We start from the raw sequence: 12878 nt of genomic DNA, 5'->3' as shown, positions 1-12878 counted from the left end.
CACTTCCTTGTCAGTTAGCCTTGGACAAATCTCATATACCTGGGGATTCCTGGTCTCTCAAGCAGAGATGTGACTTCCGCTCTGACTATTCCACCAAGGTCACTGTGACATTCAAGAGGAAGATGAACTTAAAAGTTGATTCAATACCCAGTGTCATTCAAGACTGTGTCAGTTTTGAATCAGCTCCTAAGATCCTCAGGAGAGTTTTAGCAGATTCTCCAATGGAGAGAATTGGAGGAAAGGAAAACCTTGAGAGGAAGTTCTGTTTCCTCACAGCACCTCGTAAGTTTTCCTTTCTTGTCTCATCTACTTAGACACTTCCCCAAATCAAGGCAAATCCCACACAAATAATGTCATGGTGTTTGAAAGTCAGCATTTACAGCACATGAAGCCACTCAAGTTCATGGAAAAACTAAGGAAAGGCTGAAAAGTCCCCCAAAGGCACATAATGGGCCTCTTGGGCATTCTTGGCCTCTGCTTAGAATCCCCACAATTCATCAGAAATGATGAATCACAGAGGACCAGAGGAAGGCAGCCTGTGCTGGTGGCTCCCATGGTGCCCTGTCCTTTGCAAGGGCTGCACAAAGGCACTGCTGGGGGCCGGGGGCGGGAGGGGGAGATCAAAGGGGAATGGAAAGAAGAGCTTCGTTTTCAGCACCTACTTAAATACCCACTTGTGCCCCGCTAATCTCCCATAACTCTCCAAATGAATTTATTCTGGAAAGAAAAGAAGGCATGCACCTCATGTGGTATTTTATAACAACAACTGTAAGATACAGTTTAAGGGGTTTAAATCTAATTTAATAACTTCACCGACTAGGAGGCCTCGAGTTCAGTTGTGTTGTAACTCATGCTTTTGTGTACACGTCGGTGAAAAGGGCAGAATAATCCCAGCTGGAAAACGGCTATTTAATTCACCAGGTACTGGTTCTGCCATGTGCTGGGCATTCCAAGTATTTGATTTCCTCCACCACCAGTTTTGAGTTTGTGAGATTAGCAACCTTTCCACATGGCGTTCTGCATCTGTCCAAAAACCTTGCACATCAACTGGCATGGGTCAGCAGATTGTAAATATCCCTGGGCCAAGCGAAGGGATCCCTTGCAGCTGTTATCCACACAGGTCCAAATACGGCCTCTGCATTTGTTAGACCAAGGAAAGGGAGACAGGGCTACTCCATTCCTGACGCTCCTGAATTCCAGAGAAGTGTTCTTGATTGCAAAGACAGTAAGGTTCTCTTTTATTGTCTCGTCTGTTTAGACACTTCCCCAAATCAAGGTGAACCCCACACCAGTAATGCCATGGTATTTGAGAGTCAGCATTCAAAATATAGAAATACTCTCAAGTCCATGGAAAATGCTCAAGGTTCAATACTCAGGTACTCTTGAGAGTGCAGATGGTACCCAGACACTGATTCCTGCTCCTTATTCAGGTCTCAGTTGAGGTATCACCTCCTCAGAGGGCCTTCTGAGCTAGATAAGCCTCCAGCTGGGTTTCAAGGTGGTCCATGCTCCTAATATGAATGTACCTAGCAAGAAATAAAAATGCTTTCATTGTATTCCTTTCCTTTACTGAGGATTTACTAGGAAAGTAAGGACATCTCCTATAGCCGTGGTTTCCTACATAGAGAAGAAAAGGAAGAAGGAGTCTGGGGAGCTAGCTCACGGTGAACACCATTTTTCCCTTCCTGGAATTGCAAGTAACTGATTCAGAAACCCTACAAACCCTAGAGAGTGTGAACCTACCTCATACTTTATTGAAATGAGGCTCAAAATAAAAAAATTTAAGCAACTCTTTAAGTAATTAAGTTACTAAATAACCAGATGAAATAACTAGTTCTAAAGATATAGAGGCTTAAAGAGTCTATTATGGAAAATAAAATTCTGAAGACTTTAAAATTCTGAAGACTTCAAAGAGTGTTGGGGAGAATCATGCAAAGAGGTCAAAAGATTCCAGCAGGAAGCTTAGATACTGGAAGAAAACCAGCCCAACAGCAGAAAACACACCAGGGTCTTTCCAGTCAAATGCAGGAAAGGAGCTGGAAAAGAAACCCAGGTTATTCCTGGCCTTTTGTTTCTGAAGAACTTCAGCAGAACTCCTCCCTAACTCACCGCTTGTGAGAACGCTATTGTTTTGGTTGATGGAGTTTACTTAAAATATGAGTTGTGGAAACCTGAAACAAGACAGCAAAATCTCGCAGTTCACATAGCTAGACTGAGCTGCTGTCAGAAAGAAGGGCAGAAAGAAGTCCCTTGCTCTGGAATCTGCATTAAGCTGACAGTAGTGTGGAAGATGCAGAGCCCAAGAGGCAGCAGGCCATCTCCATGAGGCCAAGCTGGGAAAGAACTCAACTTCCAAAAAGTCCCAAAACTGTGACAAGGAGCAAAGAAGATTGAAAATGACTTTGTTTGCATTTCGATAGCTGGGAGTTTCCAAAGCAAAGAGGCACAGCTTTGATCAAAATTAAGTAGTAAGTATTCCAAAGTTAAGCACTTTATTTGGGAATGTTTTTCTAATGCCCAGGATAAGTGGGAATGATTAGACACTGATGTTAAATTATGGATTGCCTGGTAGCACCTTACACTCTTCTCTAGTGTGTATCTGAGCAGAAGCCATATGGGTACCTCAAAAAAAAATGAGCTTAATATTCCAGCAAGCTTACATTGAAAAACCAAAATATTCAGATTTCACTTTAGGTTGGCAGCAAGACACCACCCTGTTGGGCACAGTAATGTTGGGGGTTTGAGAAACTGAATACATAGCCAGACACATAGTAAGAATCAAACTCTGCCTTGGGTGTACCCTGCTTTTCTGGGAGAGCGACTCTTGGTGGAAACAATCATGTTTTCATCCTTCCCTATGGAGAGCACGGCACTGAGGACAGACAGATGCAGCTTATCTTACTTCTCAGCCCTTGGTTCCCTCAAGGGGATGGAGAGTTAGAGAGTCACGAAGTAGTTTAACTATATGTTTCCACAAGGCCAGATCACATGGATGTCCCTGTGGGAAAGTGGACTGAGGGAGAAGGCACAAATGGCTGTGAAATGAGCCCAGACCAGACTGGCCATCTGATTCTTTGCTTTTGTTTTGTATTGGCATGTCTGGTGCAGACTGGAAAGAAGTGGGTAGAACCAGATACTTCTACTGATCTCTTAACCCATTTGTATGAACCGTCTCTGGATTTCTGATAATGGAGAGCCTTTGTATATTTCTCTTTCCTTTCAGTAATTCATTTCCATAATGCACACATTAAAACCTAGGTTTTTACAACTACATATCCTGATAGCCTTCTGGCCATTCGCATTTTGAATACCAAAATGCTGGTGAACACACAAGTGACTTATTCTTCTCACACTTTCATTAAGTACCCAGAGGTACTGGTGTAAATATCTCTTTTTAATTTTTATCACCTTTATTTATTTACTTATATGTGAGTATGTGGGAAATACACCTATGCAATAGTGCATGTGTGAACGTCAGAGTAAAAATTGTAAGAATTAGGACTCTTTTCCTATCACGTGGGTCTCAGAGATGAGCTACAAAATGAAATTCCATGTGCCCAAAGACTCGGGGCAGGACAAATATATAAATAACAAACATTGTATATGCATATATATGAATATATATGTAATAATGAACAATGTATAAAGTAAACAAAGGTTCACTTTAGCCTAGAGTAGCCCAATAGGTAGTAAAGAGTCTTGAGCTTTGTTATTAGTTTCTAGATTTTTGTAGTGAGTTTTCTATGGGAGAAAAAAAATGTTCTTAGAACTCATGCACTCTAACTTAGACCACTTTTTAAAAAGGAGGGCTATGGTCCTATTGAAGACAGACATCTCTCTCATATATAAAATTCTAACATGATTGGTCAAATGAGATCAAATTCAAATGAAAGAAGACTTTACCTTTGTGACTTGAGGTTGAAGAGATGAATAGAAGGCTTATCTCAAAGGGGACTGTAAATAAGACAATCCATTAGCGAATGGGTGCTGGGAGCACGTCCTCTGGCTAGTACAGGCCAGAGGGAAGATAATAATAACATCTAAGGAGAAGCTAATATATTCGAAGTTAAAGAGCCTCCCAGGAAGCCTATGTGTAGCTACCGATTCACACAGTGACTCCACGGTGGCCCTTTTGTGTCTCCTGTAGTCTTTACACAAGTCAATCTCTTTATTGTTCTCCCCCACCAGACCCTCATCTGTCTGCAGACAGCTGGCTAGACAGAAATCCAACACCACTATGTGCGCCTGCTTCACACCTGATCCTGGGTCAACAACTTTAGCTCTTGGATTACGAGAAGTCCCCAAATGAGACCTCTCCTCATAGAACGCTGAGATCTTCCCATGTTTGGAAGCAAGGCTTTTCAAACAGAGCAGGTCAAAAACCATAGCTAAGATCTCATTGCTCAAATCTGGGCAGAGAGCTAATGAGTGGCACCAAGGATAACAACGGAAGGGCTTTTTAACAGAGGAAATAGAAAGTAAATGTCACACTTGTGGAAATCTGGTAGCGTGGTTTGTTCATAAGTGATTCATATCTCTATCATATATTTACAAAACTTGCCGTGTAGTAAGTGCAGCAGAGTCGTGAGGAAGGAAATGGATTTCTGTAACCTCCTCCCTGGGAGCCTGGCTCCTACTTAAATAACATCAGTGATAAACATGAGAAGGGCATAGCCAATGTGGAGACAAACCCAAAGGGTTAAGACAAAGTCTCTCTCTTCACAGACACACCCCTACAATCAGGGAAGGGGTGGCTTTGGTTTGTGTTTCTAACGTCTATTTAGTTTTTCTCTCAGGTAGAGTTAGCCACAATGAAGGCTGCATATTCTGACTTTGGTCACAGACTCATGTCCCTAAGACTTTCTTGCCCACCCCCTGATACACTTGTCTCCCTACCCTTCCTCACGGTCTTCGTTAAAACCTGCTTTTGGCTCATATTCATTTCTGAGTAAATTCCAGTCAATCCTGTAGCTTCTTGGAGGCAGAGAGCCTTCTAATTTCCGCTAAGATATTTGTATTTCTCTGGAAACAATTCTGGAAATCTCAGGTTTAAAACATGGCAAAATAAAGTGATTATCTAAAGCATAGGGAGCTAGCAGATTGATTCCTTAGACCCATCCATCTTCTTCTACCAAGGGAAAGCACTAGACCCCTGGACCAAGTAGCCTTTGATTCTGACGTCACTGAAACCATGCCAAACTGGTAGTTCAAAAGTTCTTTCATTTTTGGAAAACAGCTTATTTCCTACAGTGGTTTTAAGGACAGGTTGAGGGGGCTAAACAATGTTCATGATAATCAATATCTGATAAATGATTCTTATATTTCAAACTGAGTAGACGAGACCATAATAATGAAGGTGCATCTTGTTCCTCAGTTAGCAGTCAGGGTCTATGACAATGATCATTCAGGACTGTATACATTACTGAATAAAATCTATTTCGTTGAGCTTAAGCTGCAGGCATTACAGAAGCCTTCACAGTCATCCCTATGACAGAGTCAGAGAGAGGAAGTGAGTTGCATGACAACACTCAGACCTTTAGAGACACATGTAGGGGGTATTGCTCATAGATCAACTCTCACGTAAAAGTGTTGAATTACTGAGCCATAACTCAAGATGAATCCACATTTGGTATGGAAAAGATGATCACATTCAAACATGAAATCAGTCAGGCAAAAGTCACCATTTCTGAGAGTGCTAAGTACATAGATAATTGAGAAAAAAATGGAGGATTGGACTGATACATACGACCTGTCCACATGAGCAGAATGCACTTGGAAAATACCAATTAAACTGCATCAAAAAACATAAAGCACCATAGAATCAACTGCAAAAATTCACAACCAACTTCTGGATGTTTTTTTATATAATAAAAAAAAAGCAAAGTAACAACAACAGCAACAAAAAAAGACAGACAGAGAAGCAGAGAAAATATTGGGGATATTCGTCTAAGTTTGGACTAAGACATATGTGGAAGTAGTAGTTTTCAAAGATTCATCTCTCACATCCACCTGTGTTAGGTGTGTCTCCAGAATACAGGAAGTATTCTGGTTATTTAAGAGTTTGGGTTGATTGGATTCTGGATAAATTAGATTACTCAGAATCCATTGGGCTTATACACCACCAGGCCCCTTCACAGTGTGCTGCGTGCAGGGTTTCAGGGCTCAGTTGCCTGGGTCTTCTTGCTCTGTAGTTCTCAGAATGTGCCTGATAACAGTCTCCTCCTTCCACTTCCTGGGTCAAAATCCCTCATAGCCTTTAGAATACTAGAAAGGGTCCTGCCTTCCTCCAGGCTTCTGTCTCCACTCCATACCTGTGTTTAGATGGGGATTATACCTAATGATCAGTACTAGATTTTTAAACATGGCTATGTGCTGTGGTTACAGTCTGTGTTTTAATGTTATTTTGAACAAGAAAATGCCAATAAGAAATTATATACAAACCCCGATTTCCTGTCTCCTATGTTAGACTAGCTAAGCCACTGGTCATGGGTGTATTGTCTCTTATTGTGGCATCTACAGGAATATTAATGGAGCATCATTCAGACACACAGTTTTTCTTCTTACCTTGCTGGGTTGTATATTATGTAACTGATCTAGTTCTTTTTTTCAATCTGCAGACTCACCAATTCCTCATGCTCGCACTATCACTCCCATGATGCTCTTGAATTGCCTCATATTCAGTACATCCAAAAGTGACCTCATCACCTGTGTTCCCCATTCAACCTGTTCCCACCTGCCACTGAGCCTGCAAATCCACACCTGAAAACATGCACAGGCCCTCAGAGATTCTTCCCTAAGTGAAAAACACCTAGAGATCAAGGTAAAAACTGGCTTTGTCCTTACCCCCATATTCAAGCCGTGTGGGACAAAATGCCCCCAAAGTCCTCTGATCTCACTGTTCAGATAATGGCTCCCTGTGCTCACACTGGAAGATGGAGCTGGCTCTGGCCCTCCACTGGATGGCCAGCCTGCAGTCTTCTGCCTCTCTGTGCCATGGCACCTGCGTCCCACAGATGTGTCCATTTCTGAGAAACTGGCCTTGAATTCCTTCACATACTCTTCCCCGATACTTTTACTAATATCAACTTCTTCATGTTTCAGACTGAATTTTACTTCTCTAAGAGTCTTCTCCTAGTCCGAGACCCAGTTTGTATCCTCCTAACCATTTTGATAGCATCTTTTCTCTCTCTGCGACACTCATCGGTGTAAACTACTATTTCTGAAAATCTTGCTAACAGTTCTCTCTGTCTTTAGATGGAACATCCACTCAGAGGGAAAGCCTTTGCCTCATTTCCTAGGAAATTCCTGTGACCAGGCACACAGAGATGAGGAAATGTTTTCTAAGTGAATGGGTGACCGCTGAGTTCTCTACAGAAAGATGAATAAAAACCAGTGACTATGACTTTCAATTTCATGTCTTAATTGAATTACTCTCTAGCTTTTTCATAATTTTACTATGTAGAAAATCTTCACATTGTGCTCATTAAGGTTCATTAGTTTTGTTTAATAACAGCTGTCAAGAAGATTTTAAATAAAGAACACTCTCCAATAAAAGCCTGAAGAATGTTAATTCCTTACATAAATTAAATATTCCTTCTCCAAAAATAATGTTCGTTTGCTGCAAAATGCACCTTTTATTACTAATGTCAAATGGTGGTGGCCATCCTCAAAGTTGTCACAGGCTATTTTATATGCCTCATCTTAGTCAGTCCTCAAAAATCTGTAATGGAGGTCTTAGATGCCCTCTCCATCCATATACAGAAACCAAAGAAGGCATTTTTCTACACACACACACACGTGCGTGCACACACACATGCATGCACGCATACACACACACACACACACACACACACACGCGATATCATGACAGAACACTAGAACTTGAATACAGAAACCTCTAAGCTTAGGGCTGTTTCCCAACTGACAGTCATGTGCAAGTCTTGGACAAAATAATATGCACACAGCTGTCAAATATTGGGCTATAATTAGCTAATAAGTCAGTACAAATAACTTATGATAAGAAGCAATGATGTACTATTAAATAGTATTAGGATTCGAGTGCAGAAAATGCACTCTAAATGCGAGACTCTAGCCTCGCACTGGGTTCTCACCACTTCCTCCTCTGGTGTACACAGAGACTTCTTTTCCAAGTACCTGCTCTATTAGCAAGAGGAAGGCACTCTGAACCTGGCATCCAGTATCAGTATCACTCACTTAGCATCTAGCTATTGCCCTCCCTTTTAGTGTTGTTGTTTTTTAACATTTAACATTTTAACATAAGAACTTTCTGGAACTTGAACAAGGTATCTCAAACCTATAATCCCAGCACTTTGAAGGCTGAAACAGAAAGATAAGACATTCAAGCCAGTTTCAGCTATGCATTGAGTTCCAGGCCATCCTAGGATATGTAAGACACTTAAAAAAAAAAAATCTTTCTGGCCTCTGTAACCAGACTATTAAGTTTCGTGAGAGCAGGGCTTTCCTTCTGATATCCTCACCTCACCTTCCTAAACTGGAAAGGTCAGGTCCAGGAAAAATGTGCTGAACCACCTGACATTTTCAGTTAATAAGATACTTGGAAGACCCACTCATACACGGAATACATGGTCTAGGGAAAAGAAACAACACAAATTTAAATAGTTCTAGAATGGCTTCTCTGAGGACCCTTGGATCAGGGTTCTCTTCTCTGGGTCACTTGTTTGAGTGGCTTTGGCTCAGAGCCAAGACTCTCAGAAACACAGCTCCAAGTCCAAGTTCCCTCCATATATATTCCATATTGTAATAACCAACAGCTACTGGGACATTCCAGAGGCCACCAGGTCAACACAACCACACACAAAGTGAACATTCTTATCTAAGTGCATCCCAAAGCCTTGGCACCCAATTCCCCAGCATACCCAAGCCAGAACAGGCTCAAAGGGAATTTCTCCTTCTCTTGCTCTGTTCTAAACTCAAGTGTCGTCAATTCTCATCTCCAGCGTATACTTCAGTGTAAGCATCGTCCCATCTGCTCTCGTGACCTCCAGTCTCACCTCTAAGCTCTCTCCTATGCCTCACCCAGAGTTATCAACCTGAAATTCAAATCTTCTAATATCACTCAGGAGTTTCAAATACATCAGCAATTCCTTATAACTGAGAAGATAAAATATCACCTCCTTTCAAAACAAACAAAGTATGGTATAAAAGTGGCAAGAACATAACTTTTTATTAAGTAGTGCAGTGTATTCAAATAATCACTTCTTTGAACCATAGTTATGTTCAATAAAAAGTAATATTGTCAATTCCATGTGGCTCCCTGGTCCATGTTTTCTTTTCTGACATCATGTCTCACTCCTCAATGCACCTGTACCATTCCTGTACCATTCCTGAATTCTTTCTATCCCTCACTACACTCCATGAGCCACACAAGCATGCTGCCCACCTTTGAAAGGAAGAAGTTAATGGTATTCTCTTCTCCAGTGACTTGGGAGTTTTCTGTCCAGTAGCTCCATGTTAGCAACAGCAAAGAGATCCCACAGTGATCAGGGTTTTGAGAATTATGAATATAAGATAAGCAAAGAGAAGCTCACTAGGTTTCACACCTATGCCTTTTAGCTAATACATGAAGTTTTGTCAGAAGCCCAGGGAAACAATTCAAAACTCAGGACAAGCTTATCCTGAGCCAAATCAATGCCTTCTTGTGTGCCCCACATTTTGCTACGAGTTTCCCCAAATTGTTGTCAAAAGGTTGTTATCAACGAAAGGAGTTTTTCCTTGTATTTTTAGGGGCCTCCCCTATGTGAAAGGTGGGGCAGAGGTACTCTCCCTGCATCCCCGCTAGTTACATTCATCACTCTGGGTATTGGCGCCAGTCTCTCCACGACCTGTTAAGGTCAGATAGGAATCTTATCCACTTTTGCATACCAGAGCATGGCAAAGGGGCTGGCACTTAACAGACATTTAGTAAATGTTAGCTTGGCAGCTCCATGTTTCCAAAACACTAATTACACTGTTTAAAAATTCAGATGAGCATAAAGAAAATGTGCTTAGGGCGATCTGCAAATGCAAGCACCCAGCTATCTTCGCCCAGGGCTTGCTCCCCATCTTCCAAAGATCTGTGGAGTATCAGGAAAGAATGTTTTAGAAAAAGCAAACCTACAACAACCCAGGCACAACAGAACCTAACTGTTCCGTGCAGCTGGGACAGTCAGCAGCAGCAGGACAACAGCTGCAGGACAAATCCAGGGATCCCCATGCTACCTTTCCGTGCCTGCTTCTCCCTGGAGGTTGGCTTGTTGTTGTCTAGCAAAGAAAATCCTTTTCACTAAGATAACAGGAAATGAATCATGGTAGTCACCAGAAACATCCAGTATTAATCTCCTGGAGCCAATATGGATTGTCAACAAGGGACCCCATGTTCCTGTTTGAGATCTATGCTTATTGAGACCTAGGTTTTACAACTCAGGCTATGATGGGGTTCCGGAGACAGAGTGGGACACAATCCCTGATACCAGGTTAAGGGAGAGGGAAATTTGTGCTGGAGAGAAAAAAAAAATAGCTTCCCTACTCTACTAACACAGGAACCATTTACCTGCCTTTATATCCATAAATTACTTTAAACAATGCAATAAATACAACATAGAGCACTGCATAACCATAAAATTTATTATACTGCCTCATGGTTGGGCAAGATGAAGGCGAGGCTAAAACATAATTTTTTATAAATTGGCAAATGCCAAGGAATAAGTGAAATGTGTCCTCTTACATTCACTTAAAACCAAGTGCAGCATAGGAAAACCTTCTTGTCATTATGGGGCGATTTGGCGACAGAAAAACTCTTGGTCAGGACCCAAGGCGCTGGCCATGACTCATTTGCTCAAACTCCAGCAGCCACGAGGTCGCTCATATCATAATGGCATAAAGATATCCTACACTTACCAATGGCAGAGCCATTGTCAACAAGGTTACTTGGAGTGTTGCCTTAGAATTCCCTGTCTATTCCTACAGAGCAAGGAAATGTGCCGACAGCCCTTGGGTACAACTGAAGTTTATGGGAATGTCAGTGAGGCTGCTCTCCGATGAACACGCAGACAGCAACCCACAGACACATTGGCTTATGAAAGCTGGGTGTGCAACATTTGCTCCTTCTGACTCAGAGCACTATGAACCTTTGTGTACGAGGTGGTAGAACTGCAGAAGGCTAAGGAACTTAAGTCACTTGTAGACTGTCTCCATTGGCATGCATCTCTTTACTCTAGGTACAGAGATTCAACTATAGTCGTAGATGCCTCCAATGCTGTAACTCCAGCTAGGGTAGATGATGTTTAAGACAGTTTCCAATGTTCCATGAACTGTTTGTGTATTGACAATACTGTAAGGTTGGGCTAAGAGTTTGTCTAATTCTCTCCTCGAGAAACAAACAAAATCAATCTAGTTTTCATGAAAGTGTAGATAATTTGCCATGTAAAAGGACAAGCCAGTGAGCAAAATGAACAAGAGAAAAAAAAAAACCTCCTTTGTAGAATGTATATTCTAGATCGAGAGGCAGACAATAAGCACATCAAATGAATAAGCACTATTCAGATGGAAATGAGGGACAGAGAGACATAGCAGAGGGACCGGTGGAGCTGAGATGGAGAGTGGCTTGTCCTCTGGATTACCCACATGGTGGCTTCTTTGCAGATAGCAGACTCAGCAAGCTCTCTGAAGTTGGTAAGGACCACTCCTCCGCAATATAGAAGAGGGCGGTATGATGGGGACAGTCCGAACTTCAGAAAACAAAAGCAAGGGATTCATCCCTGGGTCAGAGCCTTGCACATCTTACAGAGTTTTGACCCAAGTTTAGACAATGACGCTCATTAAACCTGTCCCATGCTAACTCAAAGGACAATGTGTTGAAGGCTGGGGCAAGGACATATTTGCCTTCGTTTTGCATATTAAAATGTTCACACTGTAGTCTTTCTGCTTTCGCCATCTATTGCTTGATCACATCTATGTACACTGGAGGAAAAGCAAAAACAAGATACACAAAATATCTATCCTGGTGAGTCTTGTACCCTAATGAAGGAGAAAAAAATCTGCCCATAAATCAACCAGGAGAGAAAGTGTCGTGGAGATGACAGAACACTAGGCAATCCAGAGCTCACATAGTTCTTGCCGGTCAAAAGAAATCTCTGACCACCTGTGTTTACTTAGAAAGCCCTGACTGTAAGAGCGTCGGGGTAATAAAGGGATATGGAAATCCTACTATGGCTATTGGCTCTTTCTAAAAGCAGCTTCCTTTCTGTTGCTGACAGTCTGCTGTGTGAACAAATGCACACACACACACACACACAGAGTCTCCTGGGGATTTCCATGGTGTAGATTGTAAGGTATGATTCCGAGTTGTGGAAATGAGTATATGACTTGATTGCAAGAGTCTTAGCAACTCTCCCAGAAACTGCTGCTTTGTTGAAATAAATAAATTGATACACAAATAAGTAAATCAGTGTGGTAGGATGAATGGTAATAGAATCAGCACAGTGTTTTCTTTTTTAGAAAGTGTATTATAGCAATAAATAACTTTCGAATTGTAAACTGTAACTAAGAGTTCAGAGGGTTGCTGCCAGCAAAAGGTTCTCCTCAGGGAAGGTGGGAAGAGGAATTAGAAAAGGCACACTGGGTGAAGAACCAATTCACACCTTCTAAGGCACCCGAGGACTGGGCAAACTCAAAAGACTGGAACACGCAGCTGTGGCTATATCACACATCAAACCTCAACACTCCGAGGAGTGAAAGCTCTCAAATAGGAAACTGAGAAAGCTACAAGACGGGGAGATGTGAAGCTAAACGCTTCTCACACAAGTTCCCACCTGAGCTATGCTGATCTAGCCAAATGCTATCCCTAGCCCCAGTGGCTT

General features: G+C 41.8%; 1 protein-coding gene across 6 annotated transcripts in view; it reads right to left on the bottom strand.

The window, feature by feature from the left end:
• Pde1c (phosphodiesterase 1C) overlaps positions 1-12878 on the bottom strand; it is a 528369-nt gene that overhangs the window by 256003 nt on the left and 259488 nt on the right. The window lies entirely within an intron of this gene.

The sequence above is a fragment of the Chionomys nivalis genome, chromosome 1 (genome assembly GCF_950005125.1).
Source record: "Chionomys nivalis chromosome 1, mChiNiv1.1, whole genome shotgun sequence".
In the NCBI taxonomy this organism is placed as follows: domain Eukaryota; kingdom Metazoa; phylum Chordata; class Mammalia; order Rodentia; family Cricetidae; genus Chionomys; species Chionomys nivalis.
The sequence above is the reverse complement of the archived record's forward strand: the minus strand, read 5'-3'. Positions and strand labels throughout refer to the sequence as shown.